General features: G+C 42.6%; 1 protein-coding gene across 5 annotated transcripts in view; it reads right to left on the bottom strand.

Moving 5' to 3' along the window:
• Nucleotides 1-3,322: 3,322 nt before the first annotated feature.
• Nucleotides 3,323-20,230, bottom strand: part of LOC126235694 (G protein-activated inward rectifier potassium channel 3-like) — a 690,709-nt gene continuing 673,801 nt past the window's right edge. For all 5 annotated transcript variants that reach the window (XM_049944441.1, XM_049944440.1, XM_049944438.1 and 2 more), the window contains one exon: nt 3,323-4,359. The gene's annotated coding sequence lies outside the window, so the exon portion shown is untranslated. The remainder of the gene's footprint in view (nt 4,360-20,230) is intronic.

The raw sequence follows: 20,230 nt of genomic DNA, 5'->3' as shown, positions 1-20,230 counted from the left end.
TTAAATTGCCTATTTTTGAACAGAAATTAGCCGAGAAAAAAATTGCTGCATTACTTACTGAACGCCCCTCTTGCTGTTGTTGTTGTTGTTGTGGTGGTGGTGGTGGTGGAGTTCATTCCTGAGATTGGTTTGATGCAGCTCTCCATGCTACTCTATCCTGTGCAAGCTTCTTCATCTCCCAGTACCTACTGCAACCTACATCCTTCTGAATCTGTTTAGTGTATTCATCTCCTGGTCTCCCTCTACGATTTTTACCCTCCAAGCTGCCCTCCAATACTAAATTGGTGATCCCTTGATGCCTCAGAACATGCCCTACCAACCGATCCCTTCTTCTAGTCAAGTTGTTCCACAAACTCCTCTTCTCCCCAATTCTGTTCAATACCTCCTCGTTAGTTATGTGATCCACGCATCTAATCTTCAGCATTCTTCTGTAGCACCACATTTCGAAAGCTTCTATTCTCTACTTGTCAAAACTAGTTATCGTCCATGTTTCACTTCCATACATGGCTACGCTCCATACAAATACCTTCAGAAACGACTTTCTGACACTTAAATCTATACTCGATGTTAACAAATTTCTCTTCTTCAGAAAGGCTTTCCTTGCCATTGCCAATCTACATTTTATATCCTCCCTACTTTGATCATCATCAGTTATTTTGCTCCCCAAATAGCAAAACTCCTTTACTACTGCAAGTGTCTCATTTCCTAATCTAATTTCTTCAGCATCACCTGACTTAATTCGACTACATTCCATTATCCTCGTTTTGCTTTTGTTGATGTTCATCTTATATCCTCCTTTCAATACCCTGTCCATTCCGTTCAGCTGCTCTTCCAGGTCCTTTGCTGTCTCTGACAGAATTACATTGTCAACGGCGAACTTCAAAGCTTTTATTTCTTCTCCATGGGTTTTAATACCTACTCTGAACTCTTCTTTTGTTTCCTTTACTGCTTGCTCAATATACAGATTGAATAGCATCCCTTCCCAACCACTACTTCCCTTCCATGCCCCTCGACTCTTATAACTGCCATCTGATTTCTATACAAATTGCAAATAGCCTTTCGTTCCCTGTATTTTACCACTGCCACCTTCAGAATTTGAAAGAGAGTATTCCAGTCAACATTGTCAAAAGCTTTCTCTAAGTCTACAAATGCTAGAAACGTAGGTTTGCCTTTCCTTAATCCTTCTTGTAAGGTAAGTCCTAGGGTCAGTATTGCCTCACGAGTTCCGATATTTCTACGGAATCCAAACTGATCTTCCCCGAGGTCGGCTTCTACCAGTTTTTCCATTCGTCTGTAAAGAATTCGCGTTAGTATTTTGCAGCTGTGACTTATTAAACTGATAGTTCGGTAATTTTCACATCTGTCAACACCTGCTTTGTTTGGGATTGGAATTATTATATTCCTCTTGAAGTCTGAGGGAATTTCGCCTGTCTCATACATCTTGCTCACCAGATGGGAGAGTTTTGTCAGGACTGGCTCTCCCACGGCTGTCAGTAGTTGTAATGGAATGTTGTCTACTCCCGGGGCCTTGTTTCGACTGAGGTCTTTCAGTGGTCTGTCAAACTCTTCACGCAGTATCGTATCTCCCATTTCATCTTCATCTACATTCTCTTCCATTTCCATAATATTGTCCTCAAGTACATCGCCCTTGTATAGACCCTCTATGTACTCCTTCCACCTTTCTGCTTTCCCTTCTTTGCTTAGAACTGGGTTTCCACCTGAGCTCTTGATATTCATAGAAGTGGCTCTCTTTTCTCCAAAGGTCTCTTTAATTTTCCTGTAGGCAGTATCTATCTTACCCCTAGTGAGATAAGCCTCTACATCCTTGCATTTGTCCTCTAGCCATCCCTGATTAGCCATTTTGTACTTCCTGTCGATCTCATTTTTGAGACGTTTGTATTCCTTTTTGCCTGCTTCATTTACTGCATTTCTATATTTTCTCCTTTCATCAATTAAATTCAATATTTCTTCTGTTACCCAAGGATCTCTACCAGCCCTCGTCTTTTTACCTACTTGATCGTCTGCTGCCTTCACTACTTCATCGCTCAGAGCGACCCATTCTTCTTCTACTGTATTTCTTTCCCCTATTCCTGTCAATTTTTCCCTTATGCTGCCCCTGAAACTATGTACAACCTCTGGTTTAGTTAGTTTATCCAGGTCCCATCTCCTTAAATTCCCACCTTTTTGCAGTTTCTTCAGTTTTAATCTACAGTTCATAACCAATAGATTGTGGTCAGAGTGCACATCTGCCCCTGAAAATGACTTACAATTTAAAACCTGGTTCCTAAATCTCTGTCTTACCATTATATAATCTATCTGATACCTTCTAGTATCTCCAGGGTTCTTCCATGTATACAACCTTCTTTTATGATTCTTCAACCAAGTGTTGGCTATGATTAAGTTATGCTCTGTGCAAAATTCTACCAGGCGGCTTCCTCTTTCATTTCTTTCCCCCAATCCATATTCACCCACTATGTTTCCTTCTCTCCCTTTTCCTACTCTCGAATTCCAGTCACCCATGACTATTAAATTTTCGTCTCCCTTCACTACCTGAATAATTTCATTTATCTCATCATACATTTCATCAATTTGTTCATCATCTGCAGAGCTAGTTGGCATATAAACTTGTACTACTGTCCTGCATTAAATTCTCTATTCTTCAACAGAAATTAGCCGAGAAAAAAATTACTGCATTACTTACTGAACGCCCCTCGTACTTAAGAGAAAATCGTACAGGACGTTATTCACGCGCGCGTTGGTGACCATTAAACAAAAACATTGACTGAGAAGCGTAGTAGTAGAGACTTTGCTTGGAAACTCAGCGGAGAGAGAGAGAGAGAGGCAGAGACGTGTGGTTTCGGACGGTGACGAACCTGGTGGAGTCGTGTCGCACGATGGTCTGGTTGATGGAGCTGGCGGCGGTGGACACGCGGACGATGGTGGGCGGCGCCGGGCCCAGCAGCGGAGCCCCGCGGCCCATGCGGAGGCCCTCCTCGTCGGAGCCGTCCTCCTCCACGATGGCCGCCGGCCGCACCTCCTCCAGCTTCATCCCGGCCGCTCTGCGCCGACTGCCGGCCCCGCTGTCGTGGCCTCACACCACTCTCCTCTATCCCGATTTTCACTTGTCACCTCTCTGCTGTGTGTGTGTGTGTGTGTGTGTGTCTCCCTTACAGTGGCTCGGTGTATCTGACGCTGCTTTTGCGCTACAACAAAGAGGACACTTACTTACGCACGTCACCGAAACTGCACACCTACCTTCTCTTTCTGCAATCTCCAGAGTACCTGCTGGGATACTAAAATAAATGCGTCACTCATAGCCCACTATTGTTTCAATAAACAATTTATTGTTTCTCTCCGCTGCGTACAATTACTCCACGGAAAACATAATTCGATCCTCGCTTCTCACCATGCACTGAAACTGTACAAAACGATAGTTATTCCAGCTGCTAGCTTTCAGTAATTACCACTAAGCGTTCTCACTGACTAGTCAGTGCCGTATCACACACACACTTTTTACCTTTTTTTACACTCGCTAGTAAACCTTTTTCATCGTATACGTTACATCAATGAAAACTGTTACGGCTCTATAAAACAGCTCAAGTCTTTTTCTTCTTAAATATCTGGAAAGCAGCTCTCATGTGGAAGAACTTAACGTTTCAGACTTTATACCTACGGAACGGATTCCTTTTGTGGCAATACACACCGTTGAGAACTGCGTACGCACAACAGCAAATGATGGATAAAACGTACAAAATCAAAAGCCAGCAAAAGGACGGCCATGCAGGTCTCAGCGACCTCATATAAAATTCGGTAAGAACACACGAATAGCGACGTCCATTCCACGGGCACAGAAATAGTAAATTAAAGCTCAGTTACTTCCTATACCTCTATATCCCCGGAAGCTAATTCTGCGTCAGTTCCGTGACGCTTTCCCACCCTTTAATCTAAAAGCGAGCTCGTGTGAGCGACAACTGCTTCGCGTGATATTGGAGGCAGATATAATTCACTCAGATTGTTCGAAACCGCACAAACGTTTACTGACACGAACTTCTACGGATGAGTGGGTACTGTCGGAATATTTACACATCAGATGTCTTTTTATGGTCACACGTAACACGGGCAGAATATGAACGAAAAGCTAAAAAAAGGTATAAACACTATCACAAATCTTGTCGCGCGTCAACTGCAACTTGACGAGTCCACACAGAACGCACTTCAGCTACCGTGCTGTCCACACCACAGAAGTCATCACTATAGTCCGTCGCGAGCTCATCCAAGCGGTGCGAGCGGCTTCTGCAGAACGCCCACACCTCGTCGGGCACGATGGGGGTCCGCTCCTCATACGCAGTCACGAACTGTCTGCGAACAGAGAGAACAAGAGAACGAAATCAGTACCTCAGTTGCAACAGTGTTACATAAGAGCACACGTACTAAGATACTATGCGCTACTATGGCATGGTCGAATGAGTTTCTTGGAGAAAATCAACTTTTCGTCCCCTCCTGCAGATAACAGCTTTCATGGAAATTCTTTATCGCAAATGTTTTCAAAACTCTTTTGTGCCGTTTGTGGTTGTGCTATCATTCCATGGTGGAAGACTGCTGCACATCATCACCGGAATCCAGATAGCATTCTGAATAAAATGTTCTCGGGTTTCCAACCGCGTCAATTGCTTAAAACTACACGAGCTTTCGGCCAAACAATCCTTGGCCGTTGTCAAGTGTATGGCTGCCAGTGGGCTGTTGGTGTGCCGTTATATACGCTAGCTGCCGGCTGTGACGTCACTGGTGTCCATGACATTGCCATATAAGGGCATGTTTTGAGTCGGCGTTCGATGTGCCCTCTTCAAACACGCGATCGCTGGATCCCACGCAGCGCTGAGCTGCAAGCCACCGTCTCTATTCAGGGTGTTTGCGGTAATTTTTGTTTCAATAGCTTCCTTAATTAAACTGTCCCAGAAGCCGTTAGTGCGAGCCACGACAGAGGTATCGTCAAATTTTATGTGGTGACCGTTTTCTAATGCATACTCAGCTAACGCAGATTTCTCTTGATAGCGTAGGCGATAATACCTCTCGTGTTCTTTCCTGCGTTGTTCCACAGTGCGCACTGTTCGTCCGATGTACTTCTGGCCACACTCACAAGGTATTTCGTAGACTCCAGGTGTTCTGAGACCTACCGCGTCTTTAACTGATCTCGGGAATTGACGAATTTTCGTTGGAGGCCTGAAGATTGATTTGATCTTGTGTCTTTTCAACAGGCGGCTTATCTTGCCCGACACAGAGCCACAGAATGGCAGCAAAGCAAGTTTCTCTTTCTGCTCTTCGTCGGTGGTCTTATTCTGATAACGCCGACTCAAAACATGCCCATATATGGCAATGTCACGGGCACCAGTGACGTCACAGCCAGCAGCTAGCGTATATAAGGGAGCACCAACAGCCCACTGGCAGTCATACACTCGACAATGGCCCAGGAGTGTTTGGCCGAAAGCTCGTGTAGTTTTAAGCAATTGAAACCCGAGAACATTTTATTCAATGTTATCGCCGCGAGACTCTGCATTCATACAGATAGCATTCTGTTTCATAGCTCCCTCCTTCCGATTGAAATGACTGGCATGAGGGGGTGAAGCTGTATCATGTCTGAATTTCTGTCTTGAAGAAGACGCGTACCAGTCTTCCACTATGGGCTGACAGTAACAGCGGACGACAGCAACCTGCAACCATCCAATGAGGACGAGTTTTGGAAACACCTGACGTCGCGCCTCCGCACGGGACCTCGCGAAAAAGAATTGTTACTGGCAGAGGTAAGGAGCTGGGGTGTGAATCGGACGCTCATAACTGCTACAACCCCTTAAAGATATCCTCCACAGATTGTGAAGCATTATAATGTGCCTCCAAGAAATTCATTCGCTAACGGCATAATAGCCCGGAATATTGTAATAAGTGTGATATTTCTAGCCGTGAAAGTTTACATTTTACTACGTAAAAGCAGATTTACATAAATGAACAACTTCTTCTTATACGTGTAACAAGAGGTACATTTTACGAAAACATGATATTACAGTGATAAAACCAGTAAGCGTATTCGCAGCTAAATGCCTCGCCTGACCAACAAGGAACCCCTTGAGTGCGAGGTCGCAAATGGACAATGATACTCAACGAAATTCGACGCCCCATATATTGTCCACCATCCAACCACAACATTGGCTGCTAATGGCAACAGGGGGCGGTACTAGAGGTATCCAGTGGTGAGCACAGCATGAGGCTGCGGAGCGTGGTTGAACTGCTTAGTCGACGAGTAACTCACAGCGGTGCTACAATGCCAGTGATGTTGATACTCACCGGAGGAATGGCAACGATGAACGAAGCAAACATTGCATTATATCTACAACAACAGTCGCCTAACTTGACTTTTCGTCAGAAAAGAACCCAAGGAACTCCGCAGAGTGAAAAAGAAGTGACAGATGAAATATTAGCGTTTCTGCAAGATGAGTCGGTGTAATGTATGGTGTCTTATACGCTCGATACTGCTGACAGTGTACATGAGGAGTACATTGACGACAATACCGACTTAACAAGTGAAAGTGATGTTGAAAGAGGTGTCGAGCCATGTAGTTCATCATCCTTTTCGGACAGGGAGTCACAAATCCTCGTCTCCAGTGAAACTAGTGAAGGACAATCGTTGTCCAAGGAACGAGTGCTAAAAATAATTAAGTACGTGGAAGGACATCGGCAGCATTGTGTTAAAAAAAAAAAAAGGTTATGATCACATCTCGAATAAATACGCAGCAATATGACCGAGTAGTTCATAAGAAAAACTAAGGTGTTCTAGGGAGAACAAGGGCTACTTGTTACAACAACTGGTATTTGCACGTTTCAAGGATGCTCGATACAATTTACATGCAAAGGTTGAAAATACCGCTTCAGTTGTAAATTATTTTCACACGAGCGGTTTCGGAATGTTATAAGCCCATCCTCAGGTGTGGTAGCTCGTGTACCAGGCGCGCTGTGCTGCCTATGAGCGCAGAACAGGGATGCATGAAAGCGACCTACGTTATGCACATCAAACTGCGCACGGCATAGATTATAGTGGTTTCAAAGGAATCAGTGGATGATTTCATAACTTCAAACAGTGCTACAGAATTGAAGAAAACGAAATTTCAAACAAAGTATCATCTTGACGATGCACAGCAAACTGCGGAATCGGCTCGAAAATTTGCAGATGAGGTAAATACACATGTCCCATTGTAGGAATTGTTTTCAACTCCGAGCAGTCGGGATTTGAAGAGAAAATGCATATGAAAAGAACCATGGGTATTAGAAGTACCAAGAGAGTTGTATCAAGATTAACTAACATCAGTGCCTTAACGCATTCGTATACAATTATGCCGACTATTAACCTGTGCGGTAAATTGATTGGGAAGTTATTTGTTACGCTACGAGAAGTTGCTGCTCTTCCCAGTATGATTCTTTCTCGCGTGCGTGATATTTAAAGGGCAGTAGGGAATGCTTACGTCACAGCAAGCAAGAGAGTGAAAATGAGCGTACGTGAACTAAAACTATGGTATGAGCACTGCTTTTGGCCAATAGCTGGTCAAAATAACGTGATGTTGCTTCATTCCTGATCTGCGTATAAAAATCTTACAACTTTAGAGCAAACTATTCTTCCACAGAAGTTGGTAACACTGCAGTTCATACGTCCTGGAACCAATGGCTAAATCCGTGATTGTAAAACATGTTATTGCACTATGTGCAGATAGGCCTTAAAGAATAGCCAGTTTCCCGGTAAGCTCCACGACAGACTGCTTCGCATTCGGTTGCATGCCATCACATTCCAACAGTTCTTATCACCCCATTACTCCAATATGAATCCATATGAATTCTTTAACAATGGATACAGTTCCTAGGTAAGCGTCCCGCACGGTTTGTAACTCCCAAGGGGTTCGCCTTCGATCTTGATCGTGTGAACCTTTGTGATTAATGTGACTCTCCACCTTTCATTCGGTGTCTATGGTGCAAGTTATTTGTTTGTTTTGAACATTTCTTGAATGTCTACAACTTCCATTTTGTGAAGTGTAATACAAACATCCCACAGAAAATTGATCTCTGAGCATGTCGGACACTCATTTTCTGTCGCCCTCCTAATGCACATGGTGAGTCGTTAGCAGCGAATATTTTTCCTGTCGTAACTGTTAACACAACACTTTCAAATGAGCCTTACTAAAGATGCAACTTGCGACCTCGCTCTCAAGGGTTCTTGTAAGACGAAAATGAATCAACAAAATCCTGAGATAAATGTTGAAACCACCAAAACAAAACAGTGAATATAGGACGAGAATTCATGAAGATTTGTGTAAGAAAACTGAGCAGCTGTATATAGCCTCGGAAAAAACGAATGAAACCCTTCATATTATAAAAATAGGTGTGCGTATGTATGTGTGTATGTATGTATGCATGCTCCACGTGTCGTCCTAAATCACTCTGCCGATTTCAACTAAACTTGGTACATATATTACTTACTGTCGCTGTGGGGTAAGAACCACCTACCAATCAAAGGGGTGGGGGTGAAAATGCAGTATACCACACGACTTGCTGATACCTGTATATTGGGCATCCAGTATTTGAGACTGAGGGCACTTTAGTGACTTGCAATAAACGTTTCACATAATTTAAACTTTTACGAAACCTTTTCTTGCTGACAACCCCCACAAAAAGAAGGGAAGAAAAGTTTATCGCTTGCTAAATTTTACATGTTATGCAGTAACGTTGCCGCATGAAGCAAGACGTTTTAAGTTATTGCTTCTTCACTAGTAACTGTATCCAGAACGCAATTCGCAACCAGTAGCCACATATACCTCTGGATATACCTGGAAGAATTATACCATTGTCCGCTGATGCTTGAGGAGATACGACATAATACAGATTGACCTGTGTGAAAATGTAACTTCAGGGCGAAATTCGCTAGAGATACAGGTGAAATGTGTGCACAAATATGTGTGAAATATGTTAAATATATGTGAAATACTCGTATATTATGTGCGTAGGCAAAGTCACGTGTAAAAAACTTCCTTTAAACAGGACATGGCCGAGTTCCTCGTCCATCTTTGTCCAACCTCAGTTTTTGCTTCGCTTCTAATGATCGCGTCATCGACGGACGTTGAGCCCTAGTTTTCCATTGTTTCGGCTTCCAGTATTCTGAAATTACTAAAGACTGCAAAATTACTCAGACTGCAACTGAAATGTAAACGCTGGCAGTTGTGTACTGCGTGGCAAAATGGTTGAGTTCTGACTCTGCCTGTCTTTCAGTGTCGGCCGTATGCTAGAGGAATGCAGGCATGCGGCCGATCCGTGTTGTCTGCACTCGGCTGCAGGGCGTGAAAGACAGGGCGAACAATCTTCACATAGGTTGATGGAAGTTGCCGAAGGTAACCGATATACCTCGCCTAATGGCTTAGTGCGCATGTCCATGCGGCGCTCACAGTCTGCGCCAAAATTCTATGCAAAATGTGGTCCCTATTTCATTCAGTCAACGCGCGATCTCAGTCGTAGTAGCTGTCACCGATCAACCAATTTGGAGTATGGTTATAAAATGAAAAGATTAAAATCGTGACCTGAGTTCGAAGTTTATGTGATTAAGGAAGCTATCCATATAAGTGTACCTCAAAAGGTCATATTATAGGGTGGACGTTCGATTCAAGTAAACTGAGAGAGATGGCGCTGTTTTTAACTCTTTGGGCGCACCTTTGGAACAGGAGAGTTCAAATCCCTGTCCAGCTCTACACCTTTAGGTTTTTCGTGGTTCCTCAGTCACACGATGGTTTCTTTGAAAAAGGATGTCTTTTCTCTCTATCCTCGCCCAATACGAGCTTGTGCTCCATTCTGATGACATTGTCTACGGGATCTTCCTTCCTTTCAATTAAAGCAAAGCTTGGAATTCAGCAGTCAGTTTAAGATCTTGCCATGTATCTAATAGGTCTGATATGAAAATGCTGAGATAACGAACGGTTTAGTTAACGCCCCTGGACATCACAATTTACCAACAGTGTTCGGCGACTGTGACGAAGTGGTCGTCTCTGGTCAACACTGAAGGCAAATGACTGAGAAAAGACCGGAATAAATTACGATTTTCTATCTCTTCCATATACTGTCTGCAGATTATTCTCGTCAACCCTCCCTCCCGCACCACTTTACTCTTCCCTTATCTATAGAGTTCTCTATTGAAATTCTCTTCTTTTCTAGCAGCCACTGTCGCTGTCATTTCAATCTTCTCCTTTTTCATTATCCCTTTCACTTCTTCTAATTCCAAACAAGGCTTCAAAATTGCTAAACTAATCAATATCATTCTTAACAGTTCTGTTATTTTATTATTTCATTATTATTATTATTATTATTGTTAGTATTATCACCAGTTATTATTATTAGTTTGTTATGTAATTACTAATCAATGTCCTCCTTAATGCCTCCATTATTTGATAATGATTATTAGTGATACTGCTACTACTATTATTATTTTTGTAATAATAATAATTATTATTATTAGTTACAATTATTATTTTCATTAATAACGTAAATTATAATTATTGTGATTTTTATTTAATATATTTTTGTATGTGTTGTTCCTATTCATATGTAAGAGAGGGCCTTAAGGCCCTAGTCGTGTCAGGCTAAATAAACGATAAATAAATAAATTTTCGGGTTACTTGTATCTCAGCACACACACACACACACACACACACACACACACATACACACACACACACGCACAATTTCAGATTTCTAGAACTTTGCTAGTACAACAGACGTTTAGTTACTCCTTCATGTGTGCGAACATCCTTAGAAAAGTTCTATAAACATTTATATAACTAAGAAATTGGTAGTTGGGTAACTGCTAGAAGTTATTTTTGAGTGCACAAGCCTCTTTCCTTAGCTGTAAATACCTGCTACACATTCTGCATAACCAGTGCAGTTCTGGTTAACTAAACATGGTACAATGAAAGTCAAATTAATAGTGACAACAAGCAAATGACCCTCTCTAATCTCTAATGAACACTTAGGTTTTGAGATTATTGTTGTTTTCCTACTATGGTTACTGATTGCCTGTCGTGTGTGTGTGTGTGTGTGTGTGTGTGTGTGAGAGAGAGAGAGAGAGAGAGAGAGAGAGAGAGAAGTTAATGAATGTATATGCTAGATGCTAGATCGTGGCTACAGAAGCTGTGTTAGGACTTCAGGCACCGGGAGAACGTGGTTTCCGAGGTCAATGTCAAGAACACAACACAAATGGATGAGTCAGCAAAACTGTTCCATAAAGAAGTTGTTTTTCGGTCGTAAAGTGTCGCTTGGTGAGAGGCGCCAAGAACGACAGTACGAGGGAGGCAGGATGCGCTGAAGTGGCAGCTGACTGCGGCGGCGGCGGCAGAACGTGCGCCGTGTCACAACACACCATCCTTCACACTTTAGTACCAACTGGGTGCTTTAGCCGGCATCCACTGGATTCTCTTTGTAAAAAAGCATCTAAGAAGGGAGTCACCTTCAGTTTGCAGACGCCACTGAATGTGTATTTTCAGTCTATGGAGGAAGATCTTTAAGTACATATCTTTAGGACATTGTAGCAAGCTCAAAATGCAGCTGGATTGTGATATAACTATTTAAGGTCCACAATCGCCTCTCCACAAAATCCTGAAATAGCTTTATTACAAAGGTGAAGTGGTGTAAGCAGTTTAAACGCAATGGTGTATTTCTGAGTGCATCCATGATCCCCAGTTATAGCACACAATAACATTTTTTTCAGCAAAACTTAAATCCATTTTCAAAGGTATAATATACAATTTGTACCTTAGGATTTCGGAAATGATATCATAATTCGAATAGCGCTAAAGATAGAAAATACTTTTAGAAACCTACACTGGTCGCACTTCACCTGTGGCTACGTTCATAAAGTTTCTGGATACTTTCAGTGAATGCTTCTTTTGGAGCAGATCGAAGGATGGATATCAGTCAGGTACACATGGGGGACACTGTGGTTACCTACGCTACTCTGTGTCAAACTGGTAGGGCCACGAGTGGAATGTATCGCTTTATTCACCATACAGCTCTAATCCATGCTACCAGAGGAAGCTCATCCGTGGTCTTCACAGTGACTCGGTGCCAAAAGCTGAGCAACTAACACAGTGCTTTCTTTCGTACGGCCAAAGGTCCTGCTGTTTGCCAAAAGATAAAAATGACGAATAGCATGAAGATTATATGGAAAAGCCGAGGTTGTGACTATAGGCTGTGCAACTTGTCTTAAGCCTAGTGCGAATGCAAAGAGAAATAAAACAGGAACTATTATTCTCCGATAAACCTACGCAGAAGCCACAAAATGCACACTGGAACACGTCAAAGAGAAAACTGTGGACGTTGGATGAAGTCCTGCTCTGAGCTGAACAGGTTGTGGCGAGCTGCATCAAAGTACTCAGAGGACAGATGATCTAAAAATAAATAAATAAAATAGCATGAACGTGGATTTGTGCTATTGAACAGAAAATTTGTGACACTGTTCTGTAAAGGGAAGTACTACTACCTCGACTAGCCTTATTAAGGAACTATTTTCTGTGGCACTGTAGTGCGCAACCGAGTTTCGACCTCTAAGTCCACTACGCTTTGAGAAGTTTCAACAAAATAGGTTAAATCAGTGTAATCGACGAGCAGTTTACTCTAGATATTAATGTCTGTATTAAGGTACATTTATCATGTCAAGACCGGTTTCTATCGTGTAGTGAACTTCGTCAGCTGACCTGCGGTTGAAATAAACAAAAATTAGGCTAATAGGTACAGTAACTTCCACGTAATAAATGATATACAACTCATACTGCCAACAGTGTTTCTAACAAGTTCTCATAGAATTGAGCCGACATCACGATTCAAGAAGTCTGATCCCGTAACGTTCATGGCACATTCTGAAGTGTGGCGAGCACGCATATCTCCTCCGAGAGTTTGGCGAAAGCACAGCGAGCAGTGACTACAGAGAACATGGCGTGCTCTGCTCAGAGACACTCAACAAAGTAAGTAAACACGTAAACATCGTCCCTGCCGTCTATCGAGTGCAATACAGCGACTGCAGGACGATATAATCGTGACGTATAAAGATAACAATATTAATTACAGACATGATATTCAAGCGTAAAAGATACCATATTGTTATTTAAAGAGTTTCAAAAAACGTAAACAAATGAAATAAGAACGAAAAGGTTATGTACAATAAAAGAGGAACAAATATTAGACAGGTAAAATATTAAATCACTGACTCTACTGAGACCGATGGATATAAAAAATAAGATTATTACGTATCGTATCATCATTAGACATGTTAGAGATTTAAATTACCCAGTTTGATTGGTTCAGTGCTGGCCAGGGTGGCCGAGCGGTTCTAGGCGATACAGTCTGGAACCGCGCGACCGCTACAGTCGCAGGTTCGAATCCTGCCTCGGGCATGGATGTGTGTGATGTCCTTAGGTTAGTTAGGTTTAAGTAGTTCTAAGCTCTAGGGGACTGATGACCACGGATGTTAAGTCCCATAGTGCTCAGAGCCATTTGAACAATTTTTGATTGGTTCAGTCGTCTCCTTAACAACAAGTAGTTATATGCAACATAATTTATTCTACGTAAAGGTGATACAGTTTTTGGTTAATGTTTCGTCATACCCAACACCCACTCTTGCTACATAAATGAACTTATTTTATTCGTCAAGTATTGATGTACTATCCTGGTTCAGATACTGTTCATCAGCGTTGTGCACCTGCGGTTTCTTGCTGTATTTATAATTAAATTTCATCTGAACATGATTATACACTGAAGTGCCAAACAAACTGGTATAGGCATGCGTATTCAAATACAGAGATATGTAAACAGGCAGAATACGTCGCTGAGGTCGGCAGCGCCTATATAAGACAAGTGTCCGGCGCAGTTGTTAGAAGCATTACTACTGCTTCAATTGCAGGTCATCAAGATTTAAGTTAGTTTCAACGTGGTGTTACAGCTGCGCACGAGCGATGGGACTCAGCATCTCCGAGGTAGCGATGAAGTGGGGATTTTCCCGTACGACCGTTTCACGAGTGTACCGTGAATATTGGGAATCCGGTAAAACATCAAATCTCCGACCTCGCTGCGGCCGGAAAAAGATCCTGCGAGGACGGGACCAACGACGACTGAAGAGAATCGCTCAACGTGACAGAAGTGCAACCCTTCGCTGCAGATTTCAATGCTGGGCCATCAACAAGTTTCAGCGTGCGAACCATTCAACGAAGCATCATCGACATGGGCTTTCGGAGCCGAACGCCCACACGTGTACCCTTGATGACTGCACGGCACAAAGCTTTACGAGTCGTCAGCACTCACATTGGACTGTTGATGACTGAAAACATGTTGCCTGGTCGGACGATTCTCGTTTGAAATTGTATCGAGCGGATGGACGTGTACGGGTATGGAAAAAACTTCATGAGTTCATGGACCCTTGATGTTAGCAGGGTAGTGTTCAAGCTGGTGGAGGCTCTGTAGTGGTGTGTGGCGTGTGCAGTTGGAGTGAAATGGGACCGATAACACGTCTGGATACGACTCTGACAGGTGACACGTATGTAAACACCTGTCTGATCACCGGCATCCATTTATGTCCATTGTGCATTCCGACGGACTTGGCCAATTCCAGCAGGGCAATGCGACACTCCACAAGTCCAGAATTGCTACAGAAAGGCTCCAGGAATACTCTTCTGAGCTTAAACACTTCCGCTGGCCACCAAACTCCCAGACATGAACATTATTGAGCAAAACTGGGATGCCTTGCAATGTGGTGATCACTGATCCAAGCCTGTAGTGAACTAATAAATCTATCTCAATACAGCTATGATGCTTCTTATTGATGTTGGTATGAACCAATTGTGGAGCACGATATTATCAGGATTACTGTAGACGTCTTCTGGTGCTTCACTGGCAAACGTTGTGAACGAGATTCTTCACAAAAGAGACTATACAAATACTACAAGATCGATTTAAATGTCAATACAATTAACTGCTTTTGCTCTGCGCAAAAGTCTTCTGGTACACTTATCAGCTGAGTATTGATTGTTCTCAAACTGTAACTGCCAAGATCTGTAAGACATTCCAGCAATTTTTTAAAATAAAAATCATTATTCTTTAGCTGAGCGTTTACCGCGTGTAATACGGATCAAAACTCCGTAGTCGTGTGCTCTGCGTTGAACATTAGTTATCATATACAAGAGTGCGCCGGTGTGGACAAGAAACAATCACCTACACTCTTTTGCTCAACATCTGGCTTTAAGCCTCTGCCCAGTACAAAGACTTAACAGTTTTAAAATGATCGTTTTAAGAATAATATAAAACTGCACATGCTATATACGCCTGGGCATGCCTGTGGTATCTTTGGCTACGTAATTTCTATTATCTACCTCAATTCTATGAGTAACGGAGCTCAATTTGTTGTACGAAAAAAAGCTGTGGCATTATCAGTGGCCTTTTATTTACTTCTTCTCTTAGTACTGTAGTCTCTGTTTGTGTTGTACAGATAAGAGTACGTCAAATGTTAACCGAAAACGTTTTGTACCAGGAGATGCGAACGTGTACTCTATTTTAGAACACGATGAATCCAATGTGGTTCTTGCTTTAATATTCTATGTGACGACTGATCTTCTACGTAGTTTCCTAGGTAGAAGATTTTAAAGTGTTTCCATGGTGACTGGATTCAAATGGTTCAAATGGCTCTGAGCACTATGGAACTTAATATCTGTGGTCATCAGTCCCCTAGAACTTAGAACTACTTAAACCTAACCTAAGGACATCACACACATCCATGCCCGAGGCAGGATTCGAACCTGCGACCGTAGCAGTCGCGCGGTTCCGGACTGAGCGCCTTAACCGCGAGACCACCGCGGCCGGCAGACTGGATTACTTTTATGTTTCCGATGATCAACCAGGCACGATTCCCCTTCAAAGTACTTCAGGTATGTATTTTAACATAAAATGACTTGAGGCTTTTCGCTTTCTCCACCACCACAATCATCCTTGCAAGAAACACACCTTGGTTCCCACAATATCCTGTTGCAGCTATTATGCTGCACACCGACGCTTATCTCGCGTTCGGATGGTGAGAATAACAAAGCAGAGATTATGGTCGATGCAAAGGCATTTAGTTATTTTTCTTTGGAGCGATAAGCGAATGAAACAGGAAACAAAATGGATAGTATTGGTACGATGTAACCTCCGTCATGCACTAGAAAGTAGCATATTTATTTATGTAGATGTAGAATGTGCTTCGGAGCTTGTAATGGTTCCGCCTTAGTCGTAGATATCGCTAATTGCTGTAAACGCACTATTTCACTCCAATTTACGGAGCTTGTTAGCACTTGATGTTAGGTTGGCGCCATTACAATGTATTGTATTGTAGTAATCGCTGCTGCTTGCTGGATCGCTGCTGTGTCTCGATGCTGATGCTGGCTCTAAATCTGGTTGTCTAGGGTAAACACATGAGGTCCCGTGTTTTTCATGTGCTTTTGATGATAAAGAACGAGCGAAACCAACACGTATGTAAACATCAAATATTTATTACTTTAGTGGCCATATTAATTCCACTGTCCACCAAAGACCATAACACAACACAAAGTAGTACTTCCTTTACATGTTCTTTGCCTTGTTTTGCCAAACAATAACACAGAAACACACTTCACCAAAGTGACATTCCGACTGCCCCGGACTGCCTCCGACTGCTTGTATTTATAACATTGTCAAAGAACTACTAAAAAGAGATATAGTTTATAAGTCACATGTACATCTGTTATCATAATTTGTGCAGAAAAGTTGTTAATTTGCATCGAGTGACATAATTTAACATGTTATTAAAATGACAGACAGATTTGTTGACTTGACAGAATAATTCTTTGTTACAAAAAGGTCGTTTTTTAGAAGTTTGTCAATTGACTTCTCTAATTTGCATAAATAAGTAAGTAACGTGAATTATTAAGAATTACTTTGGTTTTCGTCTAAAATAGGATTGATTACGTGAATACTGAGTGAAAACGCTCCTAGTGAACAAATAGGTTTCACTGGGTGATTTTTATTTAAGGAGATCCAAAATACCTATGTTGGCCACTATTTTTCGTACTTCATATTAATTATTTAAGATGAACTTAGTGTTTTTACATGATGACATTTGCTGTATCAGTGATCAAGTGATATTAACTTTTGTGTGGGTCAGTTATTCAGTATAATTTAATGGGTTGACTGTTTATGGAGACATGTTGTGCAATCATTGTTAACATACACAATAACTTTTCTATAATCATAAATACTCATTAAACTGGTTGAATTTGGAGGGTATCGCATACTTCGGGAAAGTAAAGCCTTTAATATGTTCCGTTACAAGCTGTAGACATCTTCGCCTCGGAGCTAACTCGTTTGCAGCTTTGGTAGTCACGTACGTACTCAGCAGGGGCCGTTCCGCTACGCTCATTGAGGTGGCGGGAACTGCGCTGTGGGAGAGCTTCAAGGGCGAAGCCGAACGCACACGTGACCCTGACCTAAGGCGGCAGGCAGGGACTACCGTACCGTACTGCTCTCCTGGCGGGATCCTAGCAGACGTGGTTCTCGGCGGCCTTCCACAGAACTGCAAATGGTCGAGTGCGTATCTGTAAAGTGTGCATGTCTATGACAATTGTGATTAAAATCTGAATGAAACGAATGGAGGAACCTGATACTGTGGCGTACCAAGTACTCTGGCGTGTACGGGTCTGGAGACAACCTCATGAATTCATGGACCCTGCATGTCAGCAGGAGACTGTTCAAGCTGTGTCTTGGGAGCCACGGTGCAACACTTCTTCACCCGAGTGTCGCATCGCTTCCCTTCGCTACGTGATATACTGTGGAGAGATTATGAATTTAGCGCAGGCCATTGACCTAACGGTCAGTGATTAAGGAGAATACACCATTTGCTATCTGCCGTCTAAGTTTAAGGCGTTGAAAACTTTATTCCAACAAAGGATTCGATTTTTCTTCCTCTGACTCCAGCGCAATCACATTACATACCTGGAGACCTATTCGGTTCCAGAAGTCGGTACTGGAAGTTTAAATTGTAGCAATAATAGTATTTTTAACTTGCGTTAATATTTTACACACACAGTTTTTATGGTACACAATGACGGCACCATAAAAAGTGATTCTCTCAAAAATAAGCACAAGTTCAAAATAAATCAATCACTGATCTCTTTAAACAGAATGCCCTTTTTGTTTTTAAAAATAATGTCTATTGCAAAGAACGTATTATGAAAGACCAGAGACCAGCGTTTCGTAGATGTGAGTAGATGAGGTTTTGCCAGTATGGCATGCAGAACACGAATTTCACGGCGACTCCAGTGAACGTGGAGTGGGTAGAAGATACGTGACATTTTCCTAAATTGACTGCAGTTGCGTGTGTTTAATGCATGCTGTATTACGTGGATATGTACACTGAATTCTACAAGTACTACAGTTTCTATACGTCAGCTGGACGGTAAATGAAGGTATGCCTTGGAAACGTCGGGACAGTCCATAGATTGGCAGCTTTACGCATCATCATCTTGGCCACTCACGCTCTCAATTCCGTATCAACAAACAGCTGCCTGTAGTCTTTGTCCATCATACTGTGCCTTTGCATCCTGGGTTAGCTTCTCCAGGACGGTGCCTGCCCAAAAAGCTTGCTGATACCCTGGTTAACTTTTACACTCAGGGCACACCATGTCCCTTTTCTTGAACTGCATGCTAATCCTTTATATCCTAAACACTTTGTTCCGTTTAAGATAATTTTGCAGAAGTCTGTCCCCTGTATGGTTACTCCACGCATCGACCGCAGAAAATTATCAGCATATAGTCTCCGCTACAATGTTCAGAACGATGGTGATATGAGGATCTGATATTGTCGTCCTCGCTGAGAATATGGGCCAAAATATAGGTAACAGCACCTGCCTACGTTGTTGCTCAAGATATTTTCAGTGCAAGCAGCTGTTTATTACTTATGCTTATTTGTACTGGCGACTTGCTACTGCGCCCGGCGAAATAGAAAGGCTCCCAAGGAAAACTTCGACTTGCGGCCTATTTATTTGAGTATATCAAAATAATGCCCAAACGTCAATGTATCATTTCCAGAAAACGCATTATTAACCGTCGCAATGCCTGGGAGGGGGTACTTCACACCCATCTTTTCAGAATATTGTTATCAGTCACGTACCTAGCATTTTAAAATTTCCTAAATTGTTTCCACTGATTTCTTCTACCAAGTTCCGCAACTGTTTTAAATTTTTCAGTAAGACTTAACCCTAAAATTTAAGTCTTAGTACTGGATGTAACTTCATACAACAAATATTGTAATCATATTTTCAAGTTCGGCTACCTTCTTACACACGTATACATTGAAGCGCCAAAGAATATGGTATAGGTATGCGTATTCAAATACAGAGATATGTAAACAGACAGAATACGACGCCACGGTCGGCAACGCTATGTAAGACAATTAAGTGTCTGGTGCAGTCGTTACATCGGTTACTGCTGCTACAATGGCAGGTTATCGAGCTTTAAGTGAGTTTGAACGTGACGTTATAGTCGACGCACGAGCGATGGGACACAGCGGTAGCGATTACGGGGGGATTTTCCCGTACGACCATTTCACGAGAGTACCGTGAATATCAGGAATCCGATAAAACATCAAATCTCCGACGTCGCTGCGGCCGGAAAAAGATTCTGCAAGAACGGGACCAACGACGACTGAAGATAATCGTTCAATGTGACGAAAGTGCAACCCTTCCGCAAATTGCTGCAGATTTCAATGCTGGGCCATCAACAAGCGTCAGCGTGCGAGCCGTTTAACGAAACATAATCGATATGGGCTTTGGGAGCCGAACGCCCACTCGTGTACCCTTGATGGCTGCGCGACACAAAGCTTTACGTCTCGCCTGTGCCCGTCAACACCGACACTGGACTATTGATGACTGGAAACTTACTGCCTGGTCGGACGAGCCACGTTTTACATTGTATCGAGCTGATGGACGTGTACGGGTCTGGAGACAACCTCATGGCCGCGCGGGATTAGCTGAGCGGTCAAGGGGGCTGCAGTCATGGACTGTGCGGCTGGTCCCAGCGGAGGTTCGAGTCCTGCCTCGGGCATGGGTGTGTGTGTCTGTCCTTTGGATAATTTAGGTTAAGTTGTGTGTAGGCTTAGGGACTG

This window comes from Schistocerca nitens, chromosome 2, assembly GCF_023898315.1.
Source record: "Schistocerca nitens isolate TAMUIC-IGC-003100 chromosome 2, iqSchNite1.1, whole genome shotgun sequence".
NCBI classification, from domain to species: domain Eukaryota; kingdom Metazoa; phylum Arthropoda; class Insecta; order Orthoptera; family Acrididae; genus Schistocerca; species Schistocerca nitens.
The sequence above is the reverse complement of the archived record's forward strand: the minus strand, read 5'-3'. Positions and strand labels throughout refer to the sequence as shown.